Source organism: Spinacia oleracea, unplaced genomic scaffold (assembly GCF_020520425.1).
Source record: "Spinacia oleracea cultivar Varoflay unplaced genomic scaffold, BTI_SOV_V1 SOVchr0_007, whole genome shotgun sequence".
Taxonomy (NCBI): Eukaryota; Viridiplantae; Streptophyta; class Magnoliopsida; order Caryophyllales; family Amaranthaceae; genus Spinacia; species Spinacia oleracea.
In genome coordinates, this window is record NW_026614335.1 from 39253 (window position 1) to 66908 (window position 27656).

The window sequence follows — 27656 nt, forward strand, 5'->3', positions numbered from 1 at the left end:
GGGACATGTCGTGCCCTTGCTTACCTTTCTTGGGTCATGCCTTGCCTTGCTCGGGCCATGTCGTGCCCTTGCTTACCTTTCTTGGGTCATGCTTACCTTGTTTGGGCAATGTCGTGCCCTTGCTTGTAACACCCCGACAATTCCCTTTTTCAAAAACAGCCCTTTTATAAATATAACTATAGAGAATTATCAAGGCATTATCGCCCGTGTGAAAACGTAACGGCTTATTCAGTATTTTGCAGCGGAAAACATAAAACTAACTTTTAGGTTCATAAATAATCGATTACATATTAATATTAAGTCCAAAACCAATTAACGGAAATAAGGAAATACGAATAGTACGACAACTTTCAAATCTAAGTTAACAAACCAAATCACTTAATAAAACAAATATAACCACGAGCTCTCTAATCCCGATCCCAATGATGCATCATCTTCAACCCTGCAGATGGACACTGCTTATTGATCCTTAGAGACTGCTCACCAAAGATTGGGTCATCACAGGATCAATAAGGCATAGCCATGATCGACATGCACAAGCAAAAGCACGTAATCAGCAAAGCTGAGTACTACATACTAAATCAATAATAATCCTAACATGATTCTATTAAACGAACAACCCTAACATGATACTAATGAACATAATTAAGGGCAGACAAAACATGATAATTTGACGACCATACTTGACTAGACTAGGCTAGACTTATAACAATAATATTATTTTAGTTGAAATAGACAATGGACCGAGTTTTCTAGCTAGAGGCTTCACTAAGGAAGACGAGGTACGGGCGCGACTCCGTAACCTCAGTGACCTGCGATATCGAGGAACGTTTGAATAAAAATAGGACACGGTGATCAATCCGGTCCGAATTAAAGGCCATGGGCTACCACCATGAACCCCAACTCCTGTTTGTCCGTCACTTTAGACGTGCACAGTCTAAAGCTATTGCTACTCAGTTTCACTTTACATGATTTACAAATTGACACCCTGTTATGACTCAACAATCACATAAGGCATACAATCCACATTTATTTACAACTGTTTTTATCTTGGAATTAAGTAAGTGATCACAAAGGCATCAAACAAGACTCATTTCAATTAACTCCAATCCTTCCTTTAATACTGATCAACCCTGTATATGGGTATAAGGTTTCAACTTACTAAATGAGGTCCTCGGCCCTCATAAAGTAGTGAAAAGCTAAAAGGGAACAACAATCCACTGATCTGAATTATACACAAAGTAATCTAGTGTTCCCAATCAAACATGTTTGTATCAATCATCCATACTAACATGCTATAATCCTCAAAATGCAATATAGGTTCAATATGTCTAACCAACAGTATTAAACATGCAATATTCAACCTGACTAAATTCATCAACGATATCAACATAACCAAGTTCATCAACAATTCAACATGGTTTCAACAATTAGCACACATTCCAAGCACACAGGTATGTACGTACCTTGTGTAAACAAAATGCGAGACCACTTTAATAATTCAAAAGTCGCCTAAAGAGAATTCTCCTCCTAAAACAACCAACAAATAATCCCAATCAATTTCTAATCATTGGCAACCATAATAAAACATTCTAAATGCATCCTAAACATATTTAGAACATTCCCCAATATCAAAACTTAAACCTTTGATTTCCTAGCATCATAATTATTGAATTAGTGATTGAAATTCGTTAAAAACTCTTTGCAAACATCGTACTTTAAATTTTCAGCAATATAAACTCGTTTAAAACTTCGCCAAGGCCAATTTAACATGCCTAGTACGTTGAAACAATAATTTTAATAATCCACAACATCCTCTTACTTTTTAGAGAACTAGGTTAGAGAGTTTGAGAAATTGTTTGAGGCTGTGAACTGTCCTTAGAATATGAGAGTGGGTCAAGTTGTCATGTATTTGAAAGACGAAGCTGATTTATGGTGGAAAGAGAATAGAGTTAGTCTTAGCACTGCTGAGATATTCAATTAGGATTCAATTGTTCCTGCCTTAAGGGAAATTTTTACCCTACCTTTTATGAGAAAGCAAAAAGTTTAGGAATTCGTAAACCTTAGTATGGGGAGCATGACCATTGCCGATTACTATAGCAAATTTATAGCATTGTCGTAGTTTGCACCTGAGGTTGTAGCCACATAGGAGCTAAAGGCTCTGAGGTTTAAGAAAGGTTTGACTGAGGAGATCCAATTAGGATTAGGTGGGGAAACCTTTACATCTTTGGATATTGTGTATGTGAAAGCTGCTCATATTTATGGTTTGCAGTCTAGAAGGGACAAGAAAAATATTGTTCTTAGGAGAAAAGAAAAATGTGAAATGCTGGGGAAAACCAAGGGAATTTCAAGAGGAATATGAATGAAAATGGGAATGGGAATGGATATGGAAACTTTCAAGGAAGGAACAAACAGGGGCACAACAATAGGAACCAATCGGAGAAGGTGTATCACTGTAAGATGTGCAATAACAACCATCCTGGTAGGAATTGTAAGGGAGAATTAATGAACGGTAACTATTGTTAGAAAAGAGGCATAGGAAGTATGAGTGCTTTACTAAACGGAAAAAGGAACAAAATGGTAATGAGAGTGCTAACCAGGTGAAGTCGGGATTTAACCAGTCAAGAAATTAGAGTTTGAAGCCTATAGGGTCGCAAGACAGCCAAGGAAACCTCCATAAGTATGTTAATTAGAATAACAACCATAACAAGGCCCCGGGTAAACTGTCTGTGATAAGTCGAAATGAAGCTGAACAACCTGTTGACTTAGTTTCTGTTACTATTCTATTAACTCTGTGCTAGTTAGAAAGTTATTTGATTCAGGGAAAGCTTATTCTTTTGTTTCGTCATCTCTTATTAAGAGTCTGAAGTTAGTAGATTTTGAATGATTGATTTACCTGTTATTAGGCCTACTGGTGTAACCATAAGGTGTATAAGATTATTTAAGAACTTGCCTTTGAAGATAAAAGATTGCGTTTTCCCTTCTGATTTGATAAAAGTTTAATCTGAGGGACCTGGATGTAATTCTGGGGATGGACTGGCTAAGTTTGTACAAGGCTAAGGTAGACTGTGAAATGCAGAAAGTAAGTTTAAGGAACCCTATTAAAAGGTTGAGCTCATGTAGATGTTTTGAGAAGTCCAAGAACCTTAGTTATTTCTGTAATGCAAGTGAGGAAATTGATGAATAGAGAGTGTGAACGATTTTTCTGTAGTGTGTTAGAGGTGAGTAAAATAGTTTAAGTTAAAATTGAGGATGTTGCCATTGTGAGTGGATTCATTGATGTGTTTCCGAGCGAAATTGCAAGTATGTTACCAGCTAGAGCATTTGAGTTCTCTACAGAGTTAAATCCTGAAACGACACCTATAAATGATCTAATTAGGACACAATTGCAAGAGTTGTTTCGTTAAGGAGTATGTTAGGCCTAGTGCGTCACCGTGAGGAGCTCCTGTGTTGTTTATTAAGGAGAAAGATAAGAGTATGGAATTATGCATCGAATTTAGGGAACTAAATACCATCAAGAACAAGTACCCTTTGCCTAGGATAGATGACATGTTGGATTAATTGAATTGGGCGAGTGTGTTCTCGAAAACTGATTTGTGTTTGAAGTACCACCAATTGAGAATAGCTGATAAGGGCCTAAGACCTCATTAGGACTTGTATTGTCATTGTGGGTTTAGAATAACGTCTTTTGGGTTAACCAATGCACCTGCATTAACTATGGATTTGATGAATAAGTTTTTCCACGAATTCCGAATTAAGTTCGTTATTATGTTATAAATGATATCCTAATTTATTCAAGGAATGAGAAAGAGCATGACAAACATTTGAGGATTATTTGGAGACGTTTAGAAAGAATCTACTTTTATTAAAAAGTATACAAATCTTGAAGTTATGTGTGTATAAGTGACAACCGACAGAAAAGTGAATGACTAAATTGATTGAGAACTATGTTACGTAAGGGAATTAATTTAAGAGAAAATTTGAGTGGTCCAGGATCGTTAGAAATCATTTGGCGTCTTGAAAAGGTGAAAGGAAATATATGAATTGGTGAAAGAGCTAGGAGTTGTGCCCAAAAGTTATACATCCATGAAAGACATAATGAGGTTTGGTAAAAAGGAAAAGTTGACTAGAAGGAATCCCTGTAGATCCTGCTAAGATTCAAGCTGTGAGTGAGTGACCTATTCCAAGAACGTTTGACTTCCGCATTCGTTATCGTGTTAATTGAAACCTCATGAAATCAATTACCCTACCCATGACCTAGAGTCAGCTGTTATTGTGTTCACTTTGAACGATTTGGAGACATTATCTTTATGGGGCAACATTTGAGATCCTTACCAACCATAAAAGTCTGAAACTTTGGCAAAAAGGTCTAGTGAATCTTGGGACGACATTGAAAATGAGTACTGCTTTCCACCCTGCTATCGATGGACAAACTGAGATTACTAACGAAAAATATGTTGAGAGACTGTGTTATTGACTTTAAAAGTAATCGGGACGACCACCTAGATTCGATTGACCTTCTTGCAACAATAGTTACTATGCGAGCTTTAAGATGACACATGTTGAGGCATTGTGTGGAAAGAAGTGTAGAAATCCAACTTGCTACGATTTTAGTGGAAATATAGCATTGGGGACATGATTCGTTGAAGTAGGAATATCCAAAGTTATTCCCTGAGATGAGTTACGAGGGCGTAACTCGTTTTCTTTAAGGGGGGTAGAATGCGATAGAAATTCGCGCTTTTTACCTATTTTTGTAGCAATTTTATGCATTTTATGCTCATTTTTAGCAACTTATACATGTTGATGTAAAGCAAATAGATTCTCCGCATAAGAAAAAGGTGTTCATGAGTAACACAAGCAACTTTAAGTTGGCAAAAGAGTGCACATGAGTGACACAAGTATTTCTCAAGTAAGAATGAATTAAAGACTTTTGAAAAATGTGTGAATTTTCGTGTCAAGTTTCGGGACGAAACTTCTTTTAAGAGGGGTAGATTGTAATCCCCCGTAATTTTATACATTTTATTGATATATTTTAACGTATAGTTAATTATATTTAAATAGAATTTGCGAATTTTAGAAATAAATTATTTAAGTAACGAATATTTATTTTTGTACGTTTTAAATATTTCAATGATTTATGAAATTAAAATAAGTTTAGAATTTTATGTTAAAAAGAAATTGAATTACGAAAACCGTTTGAATTTTGAAAACAATCTTAAGCGGTGTTGAATTCAAATACCAAACTCAATTCTAATCCTAGCCCAAATTAGCAAAGCCCAAAATAAGTAAACCCACATCCCTTACCCATATTCCAAATTCATGTAAAACTCTCAATCCTCTCCTCTCCTTCACGTGAAAAGAAAAGCAGAAAACCCTCAAACCCTCTTCAAGAATTCACGTGAACTCTCACACCTTAGTGCTCTCCTTGTCGCCGCCGGCCAACCACCTCAGACACTCCTCCTCCGTCGCGTGCAACCTTCCTCGCCGGTAAATTCTTCTTTCTCCTTTTCTCCTTCGGTTTTCCTTCTCCCTTTCGTTTCTCTCCTCCTTAATGCTTATGTTCCTTTGCTGCGACAGACACCAGCCACCTGCATCCCGTCGCTGCCGCCAACCAACCAACACCGGTCGTTGGCCCTCTCCCTTCTCCTTCGCGAAGCGCCAAAACTCCTTTTCGTTCTCCTCTACGTGCGTTTCCTTGCTCACGCCAACTACAACCACCATCACCCACCGTGCAGCCGCCAGCCACGCCACCACAGGCTGCCCAAGACTGCTTCCCAGCGCCGCGCCACCACTGTCCGGCCAGCCTTTCTCTTCTCTTTTGGTTATTTCTTCCCCTTCAATTTATTTAAATTATTATTCATGTTTTAATAAATTAATTAATGTCTTAATTGTTTAAATTATTAATTTTAATGATGTATATTTAGAATTCAGATTTTATGTTTGATATTATAAACTAGTTAATTTTCAGATTTGTTAATAATGTTTAAGTTAGGGTTTTAATTATGTTTTATTAATTTAATTTATGTTTTCTTGAATTAAATTTATAGTTTTATGATTCAATTATTAATTTCATATTTATATGTTTTGCATAATTAAATTATTAATTTTCAGATTATATAATTTGATTGAAATAAGAATTTGAATTATTTAAAGTATGAATTTTAAGGTTTTAATGGTTTTAAATCATGGTAGGACGTTTGTGGATTATTAAAATTATTGTTTCAACGTACTAGGCATGTTAAATTGGCCTTGGCGAAGTTTAAAACGAGTTTATATTGCTGAAAATTTAAAGTACGATGTTTGCAAAGAGTTTTTAACGAATTTCAATCACTAATTCAATAATTATGATGCTAGGAAATCAAAGGTTTAAGTTTTGATATTGGGGAATGTTCTAAATATGTTTAGGATGCATTTAGAATGTTTTATTATGGTTGCCAATGATTAGAAATTGATTGGGATTATTTGTTGGTTGTTTTAGGAGGAGAATTCTCTTTAGGCGACTTTTGAATTATTAAAGTGGTCTCGCATTTTGTTTACACAAGGTACGTACATACCTGTGTGCTTGGAATGTGTGCTAATTGTTGAAACCATGTTGAATTGTTGATGAACTTGGTTATGTTGATATCGTTGATGAATTTAGTCAGGTTGAATATTGCATGTTTAATACTGTTGGTTAGACATATTGAACCTATATTGCATTTTGAGGATTATAGCATGTTAGTATGGATGATTGATACAAACATGTTTGATTGGGAACACTAGATTACTTTGTGTATAATTCAGATCAGTGGATTGTTGTTCCCTTTTAGCTTTTCACTACTTTATGAGGGCCGAGGACCTCATTTAGTAAGTTGAAACCTTATACCCATATACAGGGTTGATTAGTATTAAAGGAAGGATTGGAGTTAATTGAAATGAGTCTTGTTTGATGCCTTTGTGATCACTTACTTAATTCCAAGATAAAAACAGTTGTAAATAAATGTGGATTGTATGCCTTATGTGATTGTTGAGTCATAACAGGGTGTCAATTTGTAAATCATGTAAAGTGAAACTGAGTAGCAATAGCTTTAGACTGTGCACGTCTAAAGTGACGGACAAACAGGAGTTGGGGTTCATGGTGGTAGCCCATGGCCTTTAATTCGGACCGGATTGATCACCGTGTCCTATTTTTATTCAAACGTTCCTCGATATCGCAGGTCACTGAGGTTACGGAGTCGCGCCCGTACCTCGTCTTCCTTAGTGAAGCCTCTAGCTAGAAAACTCGGTCCATTGTCTATTTCAACTAAAATAATATTATTGTTATAAGTCTAGCCTAGTCTAGTCAAGTATGGTCGTCAAATTATCATGTTTTGTCTGCCCTTAATTATGTTCATTAGTATCATGTTAGGGTTGTTCGTTTAATAGAATCATGTTAGGATTATTATTGATTTAGTATGTAGTACTCAGCTTTGCTGATTACGTGCTTTTGCTTGTGCATGTCGATCATGGCTATGCCTTATTGATCCTGTGATGACCCAATCTTTGGTGAGCAGTCTCTAAGGATCAATAAGCATTGTCCATCTGCAGGGTTGAAGATGATGCATCATTGGGATCGGGATTAGAGAGCTCGTGGTTATATTTGTTTTATTAAGTGATTTGGTTTGTTAACTTAGATTTGAAAGTTGTCGTACTATTCGTATTTCCTTATTTCCGTTAATTGGTTTTGGACTTAATATTAATATGTAATCGATTATTTATGAACCTAAAAGTTAGTTTTATGTTTTCCGCTGCAAAATTCTGAATAAGCCGTTACGTTTTCACACGGGCGATAATGCCTTGATAATTCTCTATAGTTATATTTATAAAAGGGTTGTTTTAGAAAAAGGGAATTGTCGGGGTGTTACAAAGTGGTATCTAGAAGCTTATGGTTTTACTTCAATGATTTTTAGGCGCCTAAACTAGCTAGTTTTCTAAAATGAATTTCCTAGAATTGAGCTACTACTTATTATATCATTCAAAAATGCGTATTTTTTTTTGGGGGACCATATTCATTTTATTTTGTGTGAAAGTACATTAATATTTCTTATTTAAGTTCGAAATTAACTTATTTATTCAAAATTTGTCGTTTATGTGAATTAAGTACGTTTTTCTTTCTTTTCGAAATTAAATTAAATATATATATAAAAAAAAAGAACAAAAAAAAAACAAAAAAAAAAACTTATTCCTTAAGTATCTTTATTCCTTTATATTTATTCGTTTAATAAATATTTATTCGTTTAATAAAATTCCTTTCTTATTAACCGTCTCGTTTATTTCTTAAGTGTTTTAATGTTTGACTTATTTTGATTTATTACGAGAGATGGGTAATATAGGAAAGGGCATATAGGATAGAATTATATGTGCATTAGTAGTTAATTGTTAGCATAAGAAGTTAATTGCTATGTGAATGTGTTAAATGTTTAAGTGTTGCATGTAAATGTGCATAGAAATTGTTTGATTCCACCAAACTTATTGTTTTATTGAATTCTGATTATGCTTTGGTTGGGAAATCGTTAGTAAGATCTTAAGTTTTTTGTTTCATGAATAAAACGCTTCTTTCCAAGTACACCAACATAGGATCCTTTGAGAAGATCGACGAATACTGAGGATCTAGATTTCACTTCACAAATTTCTAAGGAAAGAACAGATAGACAAGATGCCTTAAAAATTTGAAGTTGTAATAGTTAGTTTGTTCTTAAATGTTTTGGAGAATAAGTAGCAAAGCTACAACAGTTTAAAGTTAAAGCAATAAGAGTTTGAGTTATTCTTTATTCTTTTCAAGGATGTATTAAACCTTTATAGAATTAGCAATAAAAGTTAAAGCATTCATTTCCAATGTGAGAATTCCATAATTCGCCAACAATAGTTTATGTTTATGTCATAGAACTTTTAATTTTATTTTGAGGACAGGTGTGTTGTGGATATTTAGGATTGTTATTAACATTCTTTTGAGGAATAGAGTTAGATCATTGATTATCCAAAGGATCAAGAGTTTATTTTGGGCACGCAAAGAGAATGTTTTCTTCTTTTATTCTGCCTTATTATTCGTGATGATTGAATTTGTTCCTTGTTTCTCAGTTGAATGTCATGTATGCGAATATCATTCATAAATGATTGTTTATGTATGTGAATTCTGGATGCTGGTGTGATATTACATTGCTAGGATAATGTTAAGTGAAGTTTCGAACGTAAAATAGAATATATTACTTACAGGTCGCGCTTTAGGATGGCCAACAATAATGACTTAGTTGCTGCTATTCGCCTCTTGGCGGAAAAGCTGACCCAAGAGAGAACTGAGCGTCCCGATTTTGCTGGGGACATGTTTGAGAGACTAGCCAAAGTTAAGTCACCATACTTTAAGGAGAGAAACGAAAGGGAGAAGGAAAACCGAAGGAGAAAAGGAGGAAGAAGAATTTACCGGCGAGGAAGGTTGCACGCGACGGAGGAGGAGTGTCTGAGGTGGTTGGCCGGCGGCGACAAGGAGAGCACTAAGGTGTAAGAGTTCACGTGAATTCTTGAAGAGGGTTTGAGGGTTTTCTGCTTTTCTTTTCACGTGAAGGAGAGGAGAGGATTGAGAGTTTTACATGAATTTGGAATATGGGTAAGGGATGTGGGTTTACTTATTTTGGGCTTTGCTAATTTGGGCTAGGATTAGAATTGAGTTTGGTATTTGAATTCAACACCGCTTAAGATTGTTTTCTAAATTCAAACGGTTTCCGTAATTCAATTTCTTTTCAACATAAAATTCTAAACTTATTTTAATTTCATAAATCGTTGAAATATTTAAAACGTATAAAAATAAATATTCGTTACTTAAATAATTTATTTCTAAAATTCGCAAATTCTATTTAAATATAATTAACTATACGTTAAAATATATCAATAAAATGTATAAAATTACGGGGGATTACATTGCTTACCTTTCTTGGTCATGCCTTGCCTTGCTTGGCCATGTCGTGCCCTTGCTTACCTATCTTGGGTCATGCCTTGCCTTGCTTGGGCCATGTCGTGCCCTTGCTTACCTTTCTTGGGTCATGCCTTGCCTTGCTTGGGCCATGTCGTGCCCTTGCTTACCTTTCTTGGGTCATGCTGACCTTGTTTGGGCCATGTCGTACCCTTGCTTACCTTTCTTGGTCATGCCTTGCCTTGCTTGGGCCATGTCGTGCCCTTGCTTACCCTTCTTGGGTCATGCCTTGCCTTGCTTGGGCCATGTCGTGCCCTTGCTTACCTTTCTTGGGTCATTCTTACCTTGTTTGGGCCATGTCGTGCCCTTGCTTACCTTTCTTGGTCATGCCTTGCCTTGCTTGGGCCATGTCGTGCCCTTGCTTACCTTTCTTGGGTCATGCTTGCCTTGTTTGGGCCATGTCGTGCCCTTGCTTACCTTTCTTGGGTCATGCTTACCTTGCTTGGGCCATGTCGTACCCTTGCTTACCTTTCTTGGGTCATGCCTTGCCTTGCGTGGGCCATCACTAGTGGAAAAAATACCTGTTGAGGGGGGCATTTTGGGTTTATTGAGGCGAACAAGGCCCGCTGCGACAGACGTAGCTTCAACAGCTCAGTGATCTGTTGAGGCGGGCTTTGTTCGCCTCAACAGGTGATCTGTTGTGGGGGGCTTTCAAAAGCCCGCCTCAACAACCTCTACAGAAACGCGAAAAATAAGGACCTGTTGAGGGGGGCATTTAAGAAGCCCGCCTCAACAGCCTCCTCTGTTGAGGCTCACTTCTTAAATGCCCCCCTCAACAGGTCCTTATTTTTGCGCCATAAATTCATATGTTGTTGAGGCGTACATTAAAAGCCCCCTTCAACAACATTAATTTTTTTTTCCAAATTCTTTTAAAATATAAAATAGGCGGCAATAACCACAACTAGATATATACTCCATTGAGTATTGAAACCTGTACCCAATCAACACCAAAATAGCAAAGGTATGAATCTGCTTATCTTTGATAAATAAATCATTACATTAACTTCATTTATATTAACCCAAGAGAGCAAAGCGTATATATAGTACGTATGTTTACAATTTTTAAACACCTAGCTAGTCTAACAAATTACAACTAATATTAACAACTAAAGACAAAAGGCTAGAGAGCTAATCTAACAAATGTCTCTAATCCAGCCACTTAGGTGCCTTTAGATCATGCATTACAAACCTTAAGTAAGGTCGTGTTGACTTTCTTCCAATCGACTCGATCCCTAGCCTGCAAGTTGCATGGAAGGAAAATATATATGAGTACCAAAGTTTACACTCACGATATTGTCTTTACATTCCATTGAAGCATAAAATTAAAAGATATAGTTGCAGACTATAGAGATAATTAAGTACGTTGTTGACCTATAACGACCTGATGAGCCTTAAATGTGTATAAATAGATTTGAATGAGTTTTAGAAAGTTAAAACTATGCATATTAGTCATGTAATAAGAATCAAATGAGTCCTTAGGTTCTTTAGTTCAAAGTTGGGAGCGGAAATGTCATTTTAGCTCTAAATATGACCTATAACGACCCAATGAGCCTTAAATGTGCATACGTAGATTAGAATGAGTTTTAGAAAGTTAACAATATGCATATTAGTCATGTAATAAGAATCAAATGAGTCCTTAGGTTCTTTAGTTCAAAGTTGGGAGCGGAAATGTCATTTTAGCTCTAAATATGACCTATAACGACCCAATGAGCCTTAAATGTGCATAAATAGATTAGAATGAGTTTTAGAAAGTTAAAACTATGCATATTAGTCATGTAATAAGAATCAAATGAATCCTTAGGTTCTTTAGTTCAAAGTTGGGAGCGGAAATGTCATTTTAGCTCTAAATATGACCTATAACGACCCAATGAGCCTTAAATGTGCATAAATAGATTCGAATGAGTTTTAGAAAGTTAAAATAATGCATATTAGTCATGTAATAAGAATCAAATGAATCCTTAGGTTGTTTAGTTCAAAGTTGGGAGCGGAAATACCATTTTAGCTCTAAATTGTGTTCTTTCACTTAGTTCTTAATGCTAAAATCAGAATAAGTGTCTATATTTTTAGATGCACGGATGTATGCTTGGATTTCATGGAAATTTCCTGATAATCATCCATGTCTCAGGAACTAACACCGCCAGGTTAAATAAACATATTGTACAATTCTGGTAATGCATAGCATTCTATTTACCATTTCATGTTCTAGGAACCGAACCACAGAAATCAGAAATAAAAACAGGATGCTAATTATGCTATTATTCAAAATATGCTCATGCAAGAACAAACACCTGAAAACCCTTGTATTTGATGAGCTCTTTCAGCCTGTCAACCACATAAAGCTGCCCTTCATCATCGAAGTACCCAAGATCTCCTGTATGTACCCAGCCTTGATTATCAATAGTCGACTTGGTGGCTTGTGGATTATTAAAGTAACCTGCAAATGACACAATAATGAGTACTACGTTGGGAAACTATAACCAAAACAGAAAACAGAACAACATTGTGCTTCACCTTATCTCATCGCAACAATTATCTAAGGCCATTAATATTAATGCATTTGCATATAAATGCGATTAAACTTGTAAAACTATTATTTGTCCACAACTTCACTTTTTCTTCTGTGTAAACGCTGGTTCTATCCATCTCAAAGCTTCATTTTTTGACCTAAAGTATACACTACTGTATAACCAAATATTAGTTGCATGTACAGCTTTCCAAGAACAAGAGCTAGACTGTAAACATATTATTTTTCGGAAACTGCCTAGCTTCTAAACATAGTTTTATTTATAGCTTCCCGGCATAAATCACACAATTCTGTAAACCTACCATTTAAGGTTTCAGATCATAAACATGATAGTAACTTTCCTAGGATCAAAGCAGCTCAGAGTAAAATGCTTACTGATAATCTTCAGTCTACGCAAACGAATATGATAAGGAAAATGTGTATAAAGTCCTTTTTCAATGGGAAAAACAGTAAAACTAATCATTACCTTTCATCATATTACGCGGACCCATATTTCACCCAGTTGCTTAGGATGTATCTACTTTAATTATCTGAGCTCAATACCTGCAACCAACATTCCAGTTGAGCCAGAATGTCGACCACCTAGTCTTGGGTGTTCTATAGAGATGACTCCACATGTTCCTGTCATACCGTACCCCTGAAAGGCACAATGTGAGTCGTATCAGAGAACAGTTTACCAAATAAACCCGCAAGCGCTAACCAAGACGCGAAAGTACATCCGTAAAGTAATACTAGTCAGTTCCATTAATAAGTAACAAGCTGCGGTAGATACTCTACTTCCAATTATCAAATCTTAAGAGTATTATCATCCACGAATTCATGATCATTCACCGTCATAAAAAGCCTAGACGTCTATAATTTCAATATTTCATCAACAGGACAACGTCAGGTGCTAAGTTGCTAACTGCGAAAGTTATACGGGGATTAAGTCAAATATCTATTCTACAAGGGAACACTTGACCTGTTAAAAAAATAAAAAAAAACAAGGGAACACTTGACTACTTGAGATCCCTTGTGAAATTGAAAAAGATAATGTCTAAACAAAAATATTGAATCTTTTTATTTATCAAAGCAATCACATACTTCGTTGACCTTTGTTTTATAGAATTACACTATTCATGAAGAATCTTGACGTGTGCAACTAGTATGCATAGATTCAGAGTTGTTAATATTCTTGTAGGAAAAAGAATCATAAAATATAACAAAATCAAGTGAAGTCAAAGAATAACAAGAATTACTCTACTAAATAAACAATAAATAATGTATCATGGGAATATTCAAAGGAAATTTCCTCTTTTTCAGGCCATTAAAAGATAGAGAATTGTTAGAAACCATTTCATACTCATTAAGAATGTGACAGAAAACATCATAAACAATTCTTTAAAAATGATGAAAGAGAAATGTAGTTCAATATACCTGAACTATCATAGCCGGAGGCATAGTGTTAGAACACTCTGCATCATCTCCTTCCCCAAAGGCGCAGCCCCAGAACCAATCCGCTTCAAAGATGAAATATCATATTTCTTGACAGCACCATGCTTAGCCAATGCAAGCATAATTGGAGGAACAACCCACAATCTAGTAATCTTATACTTCTCAATAGCTTTTAACATCAACTCGAAATCAAACTTAGCCATACTAACAACTGTATATCCTTTCTGCAATTGAGCATGCAAAATCAAAGCCAGTCCAAACACATGAAACATAGGAACCACACACAAGAACACATCATCGGTTTCGCCCTTGAATTCTTGATCACTTGTCATCATCAAAGACGCAGCAATGAAATTCTCATGAGTTAGTATAACACCTTTACTGATACCAGTTGTACCAGATGAATAGAACAATGCAGCAGTATCACTTTGTTTTATCAAAACCTTTTGAAATTCCACAGTAGACCCATTAACCAAATCATTGAAATATACAACTTTAGAACTCGAATTTAAAACCCCTTTTCCCTTAGACCCTAGAATCAAAGCAGACATATTAAGACCCTTAACTTGTCCCAAAGTTCTGGAACTGTGACAACTAATTTGGGCTTACAATCATCAACTTGTTTCTTAATCTCTGAAACTCTATATATTGGATTCACAGTAGTTGCAATTGCACCAACTGCAATAACACCCAGAAAAATTACAAGGTATTGGATAGAATTTGGGGCTAATAATACTAATTATTCGATCACTCAGTTAGAAAATACCTAACTTCTAATCAAGTTGAACCCTACAAAAATTTATCTGAACTAGAAAAACCACAAAAAATTAACCTAACTTCTATTTTGTAACTGAACAAGAAAAACCACAAATATCAAACCCTAATTTGTAAATTCATCAAATATTGGAATATTAGCCTAAATTCTCTGCATAATCAACTCATTATGCTCAACTAATTGAAGAGAAACTGAATTTTAAGAACAAGCAAAACAAGAATCAATTATAAACTAACCTTGACAGATATATTGCGTCACTGTGTGAAACAGAGTCAACCGAGATAGCTAGAAAGACGACGGTCGGCGGCGACTGTTATGGAAGAGGAGTCGAGGAAGGTGGTGGTGGAGCCGCGCGGTGAGGAGCCGGCAGAAGCGTTGGAAGGTTCTTGCAATTGATTTGTTCGAATAGAGATTTGAAGAGATTTGTACGTGTTATTGGTGAGAGTAACTTAATTGTTTTAAATTTTGTTTTGTGAATATCTATTGAAGCGAACAAAACGAAGCCCCCTTCAACAGGATGCTACCTATTGAGGCGGGCAACATAAAGCCCCCTTCAACAGGGTCTATAGAAGCGAACATAACAAAAGCCCGCCCCAACCTGTTAGTTAAACTTTTGACCCGCGTTGACTAAGTGGTTATTGAGGCTCACTTATATACGCCCCCCTCAACAAGGGGGCTACAACAGGGGTTTTTTCCACTAGTGCATGTCGTGCCCTTGCATACCTTTCTTGGGTCATGCCTTGCCTTGCTTGGGACATGTCGTGCCCTTGCTTACCTTTCTTGGGTCATGCCTTGCCTTGCTTGGGCCATGTCGTGCCCTTGCTTACCTTTCTTGGGTCATGCTTACCTTGTTTGGGCCATATCGTGCCCTTGCTTACCTTTCTTGGTCATGCCTTGCCTTGCTTGGCCATGTCGTGCCCTTGCTTACCTATCTTGGGTCATGCCTTGCCTTGCTTGGGACATGTCGTGCCCTTGCTTACCTTTCTTGGGTCATGCCTTGCCTTGCTTTGGCCATGTCGTGCCCTTGCTTACCTTTCTTGGGTCATGCTTACCTTGTTTGGGCCATGTCGTGCCCTTGCTTACCTTTCTTGGTCATGCCTTGCCTTGCTTGGCCATGTCGTGCCCTTGCTTACCTATCTTGGGTCATGCCTTGCCTTGCTTGGGCCATGTCGTGCCCTTGCTTACCTTTCTTGGGTCATGCCTTGCCTTGCTTGGGCCATGTCGTGCCCTTGCTTGCCTTTCTTGGGTCATGCCTTGCCTTGCTTGGGCCATGTCGTGCCCTTGCTTACCTTTCTTGGGTCATGCTTCCTTTGCTTGGGCCATGTCGTGCCCTTGCTTACCTTTCTTGGGTCATGCCTTGCCTTGCTTGGGCCATGTCGTGCCCTTGCTTACCTTTCTTGGGTCATGCCTTGCCTTGCTTGGGCCAAGTCGTGCCCTTGCTTGCCTTTCTTGGGTCATGCTTACCTTGCTTGGGCCATGTCGTGCCCTTGCTTACCTTTCTTGGGTCATGCCTTTCCTTGCTTGGGCCATGTCGTGCCCTTGCTTACCTTTCTTGGGTCATGCTTCCCTTGCTTGGGCCATGTCGTGCCCTTGCTTGCCTTTCTTGGGTCATGCTTACCTTGCTTGGGCCATGTCGTGCCCTTGCTTACCTTTCTTGGGTCATGCCTTTCCTTGCTTGGGCCATGTCGTGCCCTTGCTTACCTTTCTTGGGTCATGCTTCCCTTGCTTGGGCCATGTCGTGCCCTTGCTTACCTTTCTTGGGTCATGCCTTGCCTTGCTTGGGCCATGTCGTGCCCTTGCTTACCTTTCTTGGGTCATGCTTACCTTGCTTGGGCCATGTCGTACCCTTGCTTACCTTTCTTGGGTCATGCTTACCTTGCTTGGGCCATGTCGTACCCTTGCTTACCTTTCTTGGGTCATGCCTTGCCTTGCTTGGGCCATGTCGTGCCCTTGCTTACCTTTCTTGGGTGATGCTTACCTTGCTTGGGCCATGTCGTGCCCTTGCTTACCTTTCTTGGGTCATGCTTACCTTGCTTGGGCCATGTCGTACCCTTGCTTACCTTTCTTGGGTCATGCCTTGCCTTGCTTGGGACATGTCGTGCCCTTGCTTACCTTTCTTGGGTCATGCCTTGCCTTGCTTTGGCCATGTCGTGCCCTTGCTTACCTTTCTTGGGTCATGCTTACCTTGTTTGGGCCATGTCGTGCCCTTGCTTACCTTTCTTGGTCATGCCTTGCCTTGCTTGGCCATGTCGTGCCCTTGCTTACCTATCTTGGGTCATGCCTTGCCTTGCTTGGGCCATGTCGTGCCCTTGCTTACCTTTCTTGGGTCATGCCTTGCCTTGCTTGGGCCATGTCGTGCCCTTGCTTGCCTTTCTTGGGTCATGCCTTGCCTTGCTTGGGCCATGTCGTGCCCTTGCTTACCTTTCTTGGGTCATGCTTCCTTTGCTTGGGCCATGTCGTGCCCTTGCTTACCTTTCTTGGGTCATGCCTTGCCTTGCTTGGGCCATGTCGTGCCCTTGCTTACCTTTCTTGGGTCATGCCTTGCCTTGCTTGGGCCAAGTCGTGCCCTTGCTTGCCTTTCTTGGGTCATGCTTACCTTGCTTGGGCCATGTCGTGCCCTTGCTTACCTTTCTTGGGTCATGCCTTTCCTTGCTTGGGCCATGTCGTGCCCTTGCTTACCTTTCTTGGGTCATGCTTCCCTTGCTTGGGCCATGTCGTGCCCTTGCTTACCTTTCTTGGGTCATGCCTTGCCTTGCTTGGGCCATGTCGTGCCCTTGCTTACCTTTCTTGGGTCATGCCTTGCCTTGCTTGGGCCATGTCGTGCCCTTGCTTGCCTTTCTTGGGTCATGCTTACCTTGCTTGGGCCATGTCGTGCCCTTGCTTACCTTTCTTGGGTCATGCCTTGCCTTGCTTGGGCCATGTCGTGCCCTTGCTTACCTTTCTTGGGTCATGCTTACCTTGCTTGGGCCATGTCGTACCCTTGCTTACCTTTCTTGGGTCATGCCTTGCCTTGCTTGGGCCATGTCGTGCCCTTGCTTACCTTTCTTGGGTGATGCTTACCTTGCTTGGGCCATGTCGTGCCCTTGCTTACCTTTCTTGGGTCATGCTTACCTTGCTTGGGCCATGTCGTACCCTTGCTTACCTTTCTTGGGTCATGCCTTGCCTTGCTTGGGCCATGTCGTGCCCTTGCTTACCTTTCTTGGGTCATGCCTTGTCTTGCTTGCGCCAAGTCGTGCCCTTGCTTGCCTTTCTTGGGTCATGCTTACCTTGCTTGGGCCATGTCGTGCCCTTGCTTACCTTTCTTGGGTCATGCCTTGCCTTGCTTGGGCCATGTCGTGCCCTTGCTTACCTTTCTTGGGTCATGCTTCCCTTGCTTGGGCCATGTCGTGCCCTTGCTTACCTTTCTTGGGTCATGCCTTGCCTTGCTTGGGCCATGTCATGCCCTTGCTTACCTTTCTTGGGTCATGCCTTGCCTTGCTTGGGCCATGTCGTGCCGTTGCTTGCCTTTCTTGGGTCATGCTTACCTTGCTTGGGCCATGTCGTGCCCTTGCTTACCTTTCTTGGGTGATGCTTACCTTGCTTGGGCCATGTCGTGCCCTTGCTTACCTTTCTTGGGTCATGCCTTGCCTTGCTTGGGCCATGTCGTGCCCTTGCTTACCTTTCTTGGGTCATGCCTTGCCTTGCTTGGGCCAAGTCGTGCCCTTGCTTGCCTTTCTTGGGTCATGCTTACCTTGCTTGGGCCATGTCGTGCCCTTGCTTACCTTTCTTGGGTCATGCCTTTCCTTGCTTGGGCCATGTCGTGCCCTTGCTTACCTTTCTTGGGTCATGCTTCCCTTGCTTGGGCCATGTCGTGCCCTTGCTTACCTTTCTTGGGTCATGCCTTGCCTTGCTTGGGCCATGTCGTGCCCTTGCTTACCTTTCTTGGGTCATGCCTTGCCTTGCTTGGGCCATGTCGTGCCCTTGCTTGCCTTTCTTGGGTCATGCTTACCTTGCTTGGGCCATGTCGTGCCCTTGCTTACCTTTCTTGGGTCATGCCTTGCCTTGCTTGGGCCATGTCGTGCCCTTGCTTACCTTTCTTGGGTCATGCTTACCTTGCTTGGGCCATGTCGTACCCTTGCTTACCTTTCTTGGGTCATGCCTTGCCTTGCTTGGGCCATGTCGTGCCCTTGCTTACCTTTCTTGGGTGATGCTTACCTTGCTTGGGCCATGTCGTGCCCTTGCTTACCTTTCTTGGGTCATGCTTACCTTGCTTGGGCCATGTCGTACCCTTGCTTACCTTTCTTGGGTCATGCCTTGCCTTGCTTGGGCCATGTCGTGCCCTTGCTTACCTTTCTTGGGTCATGCCTTGTCTTGCTTGCGCCAAGTCGTGCCCTTGCTTGCCTTTCTTGGGTCATGCTTACCTTGCTTGGGCCATGTCGTGCCCTTGCTTACCTTTCTTGGGTCATGCCTTGCCTTGCTTGGGCCATGTCGTGCCCTTGCTTACCTTTCTTGGGTCATGCTTCCCTTGCTTGGGCCATGTCGTGCCCTTGCTTACCTTTCTTGGGTCATGCCTTGCCTTGCTTGGGCCATGTCATGCCCTTGCTTACCTTTCTTGGGTCATGCCTTGCCTTGCTTGGGCCATGTCGTGCCCTTGCTTGCCTTTCTTGGGTCATGCTTACCTTGCTTGGGCCATGTCGTGCCCTTGCTTACCTTTCTTGGGTGATGCTTACCTTGCTTGGGCCATGTCGTGCCCTTGCTTACCTTTCTTGGGTCATGCCTTGCCTTGCTTGGGCCATGTCGTGCCCTTGCTTGCCTTTCTTGGGTCATGTCTTGCCTTGCTTGGGCCAAGTCGTGCCCTTGCTTGCCTTTCTTGGGTCATGCTTACCTTGCTTGGTCCATGTCGTGCCCTTGCTTACCTTTCTTGGGTCATGCCTTGCCTTGCTTGGGCCATGTCGTGCCCTTGCTTACCTTTCTTGGGTCATGCCTTGCCTTGCTTGGGCCATGTCGTGCCCTTGCTTACCTTTCTTGGGTCATGCTTACCTTGTTTAGGCCATGTCGTGCCCTTGCTTACCTTTCTTGGTCATGCCTTGCCTTGCTTGGCCATGTCGTGCCCTTGCTTACCTATCTTGGGTCATGCCTTGCCTTGCTTGGGCCATGTCGTGCCCTTGCTTACCTTTCTTGGGTCATGCCTTGCCTTGCTTGGGCCATGTCGTGCCCTTGCTTGCCTTTCTTGGGTCATGCCTTGCCTTGCTTGGGCCATGTCGTGCCCTTGCTTACCTTTCTTGGGTCATGCTTCCTTTGCTTGGGCCATGTCGTGCCCTTGCTTACCTTTCTTGGGTCATGCCTTGCCTTGCTTGGGCCATGTCGTGCCCTTGCTTACCTTTCTTGGGTCATGCCTTGCCTTGCTTGGGCCAAGTCGTGCCCTTGCTTGCCTTTCTTGGGTCATGCTTACCTTGCTTGGGCCATGTCGTGCCCTTGCTTACCTTTCTTGGGTCATGCCTTTCCTTGCTTGGGCCATGTCGTGCCCTTGCTTACCTTTCTTGGGTCATGCTTCCCTTGCTTGGGCCATGTCGTGCCCTTGCTTACCTTTCTTGGGTCATGCCTTGCCTTGCTTGGGCCATGTCGTGCCCTTGCTTACCTTTCTTGGGTCATGCCTTGCCTTGCTTGGGCCATGTCGTGCCCTTGCTTGCCTTTCTTGGGTCATGCTTACCTTGCTTGGGCCATGTCGTGCCCTTGCTTACCTTTCTTGGGTCATGCCTTGCCTTGCTTGGGCCATGTCGTGCCCTTGCTTACCTTTCTTGGGTCATGCTTACCTTGCTTGGGCCATGTCGTACCCTTGCTTACCTTTCTTGGGTCATGCCTTGCCTTGCTTGGGCCATGTCGTGCCCTTGCTTACCTTTCTTGGGTGATGCTTACCTTGCTTGGGCCATGTCGTGCCCTTGCTTACCTTTCTTGGGTCATGCTTACCTTGCTTGGGCCATGTCGTACCCTTGCTTACCTTTCTTGGGTCATGCCTTGCCTTGCTTGGGCCATGTCGTGCCCTTGCTTACCTTTCTTGGGTCATGCCTTGTCTTGCTTGCGCCAAGTCGTGCCCTTGCTTGCCTTTCTTGGGTCATGCTTACCTTGCTTGGGCCATGTCGTGCCCTTGCTTACCTTTCTTGGGTCATGCCTTGCCTTGCTTGGGCCATGTCGTGCCCTTGCTTACCTTTCTTGGGTCATGCTTCCCTTGCTTGGGCCATGTCGTGCCCTTGCTTACCTTTCTTGGGTCATGCCTTGCCTTGCTTGGGCCATGTCGTGCCCTTGCTTACCTTTCTTGGGTCATGCCTTGCCTTGCTTGGGCCATGTCGTGCCCTTGCTTGCCTTTCTTGGGTCATGCTTACCTTGCTTGGGCCATGTCGTGCCCTTGCTTACCTTTCTTGGGTGATGCTTACCTTGCTTGGGCCATGTCGTGCCCTTGCTTACCTTTCTTGGGTCATGCCTTGCCTTGCTTGGGCCATGTCGTGCCCTTGCTTGCCTCTCTTGGGTCATGTCTTGCCTTGCTTGGGCCAAGTCGTGCCCTTGCTTGCCTTTCTTGGGTCATGCTTACCTTGCTTGGTCCATGTCGTGCCCTTGCTTACCTTTCTTGGGTCATGCCTTGCCTTGCTTGGGCCATGTCGTGCCCTTGCTTACCTTTCTTGGGTAATGCCTTGCCTTGCTTGGGCCATGTCGTGCCCTTGCTTGGCTTTCTTGGGTCATGCCTTGCCTTGCTTGGGTCATGTCGTGCCCTTGCTTGCCTTTCTTGGGTCATGCCTTGCCTTGCTTAGGCCATGTCGTGCCCTTGCTTGCCTTTCTTTGGTCATGCCTTGCCTTGCTTGGGCCATGTCGTGCCCTTGCTTGCCTTTCTTGGGCCATGTCGTGCCCTTGCTTGCCTTTCTTGGGTCATGCTTTGCCTTGCTTGGGCCATGTCGTGCCCTTGCTTGCCTTTCTTGGGTCATGTCTTGCCTTGCTTGGGCCATGTCGTGCCCTTGCTTGCCTTTCTTGGGTCATGGATTGCCTTGCTTGGGCCATGTCGTGCCCTTGCTTGCCTTTCTTGGGTCATGCATTGCTTTGCTTGGGTCATGTCGTGCCCTTGCTTGCCTTTCTTGGGTCATACCTTGCCTTGCTTGGGTCATGGGCATGTGTGGTGTCGTAGGGGGACCGACCATGCCCAACGGTGCCCAACGGTACCCACAAGAGAGTTTTAAGCCAACCTTGACCATGAAGGAAATAATGCCCTTGGTCCAAGTATGCATTCTATGTTAAGTCTAATAAATGCGGTTCAGTATTAATTAACAAGTTAATAATTCAGTGAGATCAAGTGAGCTGAATGCCTAGCTAGAGGCCGCTTCAGTTCAAGTGGAATTAATGATATTAATCCACAGCTTACTCTTGACTGAACCCGTAGGGTCACACAAATAGTACGTAAACGGATCAAGTATTTAATGGCATTAAATACTCCATCTATGGATATTCGGAATCGACGGATCTTGGTTTCAGTGGGAGCTGAGATCGTCACAGGCAAGAAATGAATACTCCAGAAACGATGATATTGCCGGAAACGGAAATATGGATCGTATCGGAAATATAAATATTATCCAAGTCGTAGATGTTGCCGGAAACGGAAACATGGTACGTATCGGAAAATATTATCGGAAATGGAAATATTGCCAGAATCGGAAATATTGCCGGAAACGGAAATATTGTCAGAATCGGAAATATTATCGGAAACGGAAATATTAAATATTTGTTCGAAACGGAAATTAATTCCGGAATCGGAAATGTTAAATATTGTTCGTATCGGAAATGAATTCCAGAATCGGAAATTTAATCGGAAGCGTATCGTACGAATAAGCATCGGACGAGGCCTGCCGGACGAGGGCCCAGCACGAAGCCAGGCCATCGCCCAGCAAGCCAAGCGCGCCACACGAACAGCCAAGGCCACGCCAGGCCCAGTGCAAGGCCAGGCCGAGCAGGCCGTGGCAGCGCGCACAGCGCGCGCAGCGCGCGCAGGTGCTTGCGTGGGCTTGTAGCTCGCGTAGGCCTCGCTGCGTGGGCTGCTGCTCGCACGCACGCGCATGGGCGGCCCATCGTGGCTGCCGTGTGTGTGTGCGTAAGTGTTTGTGTTCATGCACGATTCCTAAAACTTGCAGAGTTCGGTTAATGATTAAATTCCTAATTCTATTTGATAAATTAATTAATTAGAGTTCTTGTAGGATTCTAAGTTTAATTAATTCGTATCCTAATAGGATTCCAATTCTCTTTCCATACCCCTATAAATATGTGGCCTGGGTTCACAATTTATAACGAGTTTTAAAAGTATTCAAAGTAAGTTTTTGAGAGAAAAATTCAGTCACACATCTTGCTCAAAAGTGCCGAAAATTCTAGTACCTTAAGGGCGATTCTAGTTGGTCAATCTTAAGGCGGATCCGGACGTGCTGTGGACTATCTACGGAGGGACGACACTTGGAGTCCTAAAGACTTGTTCTTGTTCGGTTCGGGCGCAGCTAGGGAGGGCACGCAACAAAGAGTATGCATCAAATTATGCTATATGATTATGTGTAAATAATATGTATTCCTGGGTTAATGGTTGTTTCCGCATGATTTATGTAATATCATATGTATCATAACCTAACAGTGGTATCACGAGCCCCTTATTATTTTCATAATCTAATTTGCATGAACATGGTTAAATATTACAAATTTGCAAGAATTAAAAGGGGTGATTAATTTTCGTAATTGTTAATTAATTGCAAATTGCGTTTATTTAATTATACGTACGCAGTTTTTTCGGCAGTTTCTTCGTTACTCATCCAAATCGAGTGATTTTTGTGTCAATTCCGCATGTAAAAGGCATTCTAAAATTTTGACAAAAAAAGTATTTTTCTGCCGAACCGAGAATTCTCAAATTCGAAGCCTAACTATGACTTTTCGAAGGTTTTAGTTTTTCGAATGCAAAATTTCGTAAATTTAAGATGTTAAATTAAATATTTGCGATTCTTGTTGATAAATCTTGAATTTTTGATTGACCTACTATATATGTTTAACAAGTTTGAATGCCTAGCCTTGTTAATTATGCAATCTAATTTGTAATTATGATTAATTTGTTGAAAATTAGAATAATTTAGAATTAATTTGATTTTCATAATTAATTATAATTTAATTAGAAACCTATGATTAAAAACCACCATAAAAATTGTAAATTTATGATAAATTTTAAATTTTTATGACCTAGACTTGAATCCATAACAATCGGAAATCAATTGAATAATAAATTTTCGATTTTTCGCCCTAAAATTATGAAATTAATATTATTTATTAATTTGTCATTAATTTTAAATATAAATTTTAAATTTTTATGCGATTCGTTAATATAACTTGCACGCACAAAGCAATGGACGCTTCGTGTTACCCTTAAGGGGTGTTGTATAATGCGGGCATGCGACGACGAGCAAGGGAGCTCGTCGCCCGTGCGGCACCAATGCAATGAGCAAGGCATGGTGCACGAGCACAAGGCAGCAGCCCTGCCTTGTGTCGTGGGCCACGAGCTATGAACAAATGGGCATGGGCGAAAGGCAAGCCAAGGCAGTCGCGTGTGGGCAGCAAGCGAGCTGCGCCACAACGCGCACTGCCTCGCGCAAGAGCGCGCAGCCTCGCGCGCAGCGAGCGCAAGCTCGCGTGCCACGAGCGCTGCGCCCAGCGTTGCTCGCGCGCACAGCGAGCGATGGCTCGCGCGCACAGCGAGCTATGGCTCGCGCGCACAGCGAGCGATGGCTCGCGCGCACAGCGAGCGATGGCTCGCGCGCACAGCGAGCGATGGCTCGCGCGCACAGCGAGCAATGGCTCGCGCGCACAGCGAGCGCTGGCGAGCGCGCACTGCGAGCGATGGCTCGCGTGCGACGAGCGCTGGCGCGCGCGCAGCAAGCACCACAGCGTGCGATGGCTTGCGATGGAGATGCAGCAGCTATGCGACGAGCGCATGGGCTGCGCGCACATGGCCAGCGATGGCTGTGTGCGTGCGGCCCATGGGCGTGCGATGCGTAGGGTGTTTGCGTTGCGATTAGATCGTTTTGAATGTTTAATTTTAAAATTTCAGTTCACGTAATTTTAATTAATTTTAAAAATTAATAATTTAAATTATTTTCTTGGATTTTAATTTTGAATATTGTAATTATAATAAATTTTATTTATTCTAATTATTTTACTAAAATTAAAATCATGAATTAATTTAAATACGACTGAAATTAAATTAAACTTTTGGATTCAATTATAAATTTATACGAGCTTTAAATTTTAATTAAATTTGTATGTTTCCGGTTAGACTTGAAATACATTTTTATGTTTAAAATTAGTAAAGCATATGAATTTATTGGTTTGAGTGGGAGTCCTTTTAGTCATAAAACCTCTTGATTAGGTCTACAAATCCTTAAGGTTAAAACAACTTGATTAGAATTAATAAGGACTGAATAATTGATAGATTATTGGTGCCCTTGATTAATTGCTGCAAATGTTTACGTGATGCATAATGTGTTTTACTAACCAGCTATGTGGGCCATTCATGATAATGAATGGGTGAATGGTATATATATTGTATATGTACTGTTTTGCAGGTTATGAAGTGACTAGTATGGCCCAAATAGGATAGAAAATATGGTCTGCGTACCATTAATTTGAATGTAATTGGTCTAAAGTACCAAAGTTATTTTTCAATTCAAATATGGTCTGCGAACCATCAAATAGTTGTAATTAGTTATAGCTTATCCTATTTGAAGAAAATGGTGCCTCCCACGGAGATTTTCAAGACGGACTTTGAAGTCAAAGCTTCAAGATGAAGTCGGGCCATACTAGATCACATTTAATCTTATGCATGTTTTAAGTTATTTATTGCTTTTAAATATGTCTTAAAATGCATGAGATCAAAAACTTGATTATGTTGCATGATTAAGGATTTTAGTTCACTTAAAATCTAACCAACATAGTAAGAGCCTTAAGTTCCAAACTTAAAAATTGAGTTAAAAGGTGCCATGCCAAAATATACACTTGCTTGGATATCCTTTACATCAATCTAGTAATAGTTTTCGCTCAGCGAGGTGTTACTTATTGGTCCTAAAGGGGCAAGGTACACAAACAATTGTGAGTACATGTTAGTTTTGGTGAAACTCAACGATATAAGTAAGGAGTCCTTTTATGTCGTGGCAAAATCGATAGGTTTACCTAATAAGTTCTTAGACGTACCTATCAACCAAGAATAGTTTCTAGACTATTAGCAAAAGGCTTTTGCTTACCTAAGATGTTCTAGGATTAAGTCGACAAACTGTGCTTAGTTCTTCAATGATTTTAGGATCTTGGAATCATTTTATTCACACCTGCCGGAACACATAACTTGAATAAAATGCTTAATAAACATTGAATTATGCATGTATGCTAGAATTTAAGTTTATTAAGAGAAACTGTGAATGGTTATTTATTTGTTTATTCTTTTCAATTGTAGTTTTTAATATGGCAAACAACAATTCATTCAACATTCGATCAATTCTCGAAAAGGAGAAGTTGAACGGGAAAAACTTCCTTGACTGGCAAAGGAACTTGCAAATAGTTCTTATGCAGGAAGAAAAGGAGTATGTCCTAGATGAGGCGATGCCCGAAGCTGCAGGCGACGGGGTCACTCAGGCAGCCCTCAATCGTTGGATTGATGCCAACAAGGATGTGAAATGTCTAATGCTCGCCACCATGAGTGCGGATCTGCAGAAAACGTTCATCAACTCAGATGCTTTCACAATCATCAGTGAGTTGAAGAACATGTTCCAAGATCTGGCTCGAGTCGAAAGATTCGAGACTCATAGGCAAATTCTTGAGACCAAGCTTAAGAAAGGCGAGCCCGTAAGTCCACATGTTCTCAAAATGATTGGACTCATTGAGAATATGAGTCGGCTGGATCAGCAATTTTCTCAGGAAATGGCTATAGACACCATCCTCCATTCTCTTCATAGCGGGTATGATCAGTTCAAACTGAACTACAGTATGAATAGTCTGGACAAAACGCTCACTGAGCTTCACGGTATGCTGAAGACCGCTGAAAAGACGCTCAAAAGTGATAAGCAGGATGTGCTTATGGTGCGTGGGGGCAAGTTCAAGAAATCTGGAAAGAAGAGGAATGCTAAGAAAGGTGGCAACAAGGCCAGCCCAACTAAGCAAACTGGCGCCAAATCTGTAAAGAGGAAGGTCAGTCAACCCACTTCTGAATCCGAATGCTTCTACTGCAAGAAGAAGGGGCATTGGAAGAGAGATTGCTTGAAGCTAAAGGAAGATCAGAAGAACGGAACAGTCGTTCCATCTTCAGGTATCTTCGTTATAGACTGTATACTTGCTAATTCAACTTCTTGGGTATTAGATACAGGTTGTGGCTCACACTTATGATCCAATCCACAGGGACTAAGAAGAAGTAGAAAGTTAAGCAAGGGTGAAGTCGACCTACGAGTGGGAAATGGAGCACGGATTGCTGCATTAGCTGTAGGAACTTACTATTTGTCGTTGCCCTCCGGGCTAGTTTTGGAACTGGAAGAATGTTTCCATGTTCCAAGTCTTACTAAAAACATCATTTCAGTTTCTTGCTTAGATGCTAAGGGATTTTCCTTTTTAATAAAAGACAATAGTTGTTCGTTTTATTTTAAAGAGATGTTTTATGGATCTGCTAGATTAGTCAATGGACTTTATTTATTAGATCACGACAAACAAGTATATAACATAAATACCAAAAGGGCCAAAAAGGATGATTCAGATCTCACCTATCTGTGGCATTGTCGATTAGGCCATATAAACTTGAAACGCTTAGAAAGACTTCAAAAGGAAGGAATTCTAGAACCATTTGACTTAGAGGATTATGGTAAATGCGAATCATGTTTACTTGGCAAAATGACAAAGCAACCTTTCTCTAAAGTTGGAGAAAG

General features: G+C 41.1%; 1 pseudogene; it reads right to left on the reverse strand.

Annotated features, from left to right (window-relative positions):
- Positions 1-12109: 12109 nt before the first annotated feature.
- Positions 12110-14882, reverse strand: LOC130464838 (probable CoA ligase CCL7; annotated as a pseudogene).
- Between the last annotated feature and the right edge of the window lie 12774 nt (positions 14883-27656).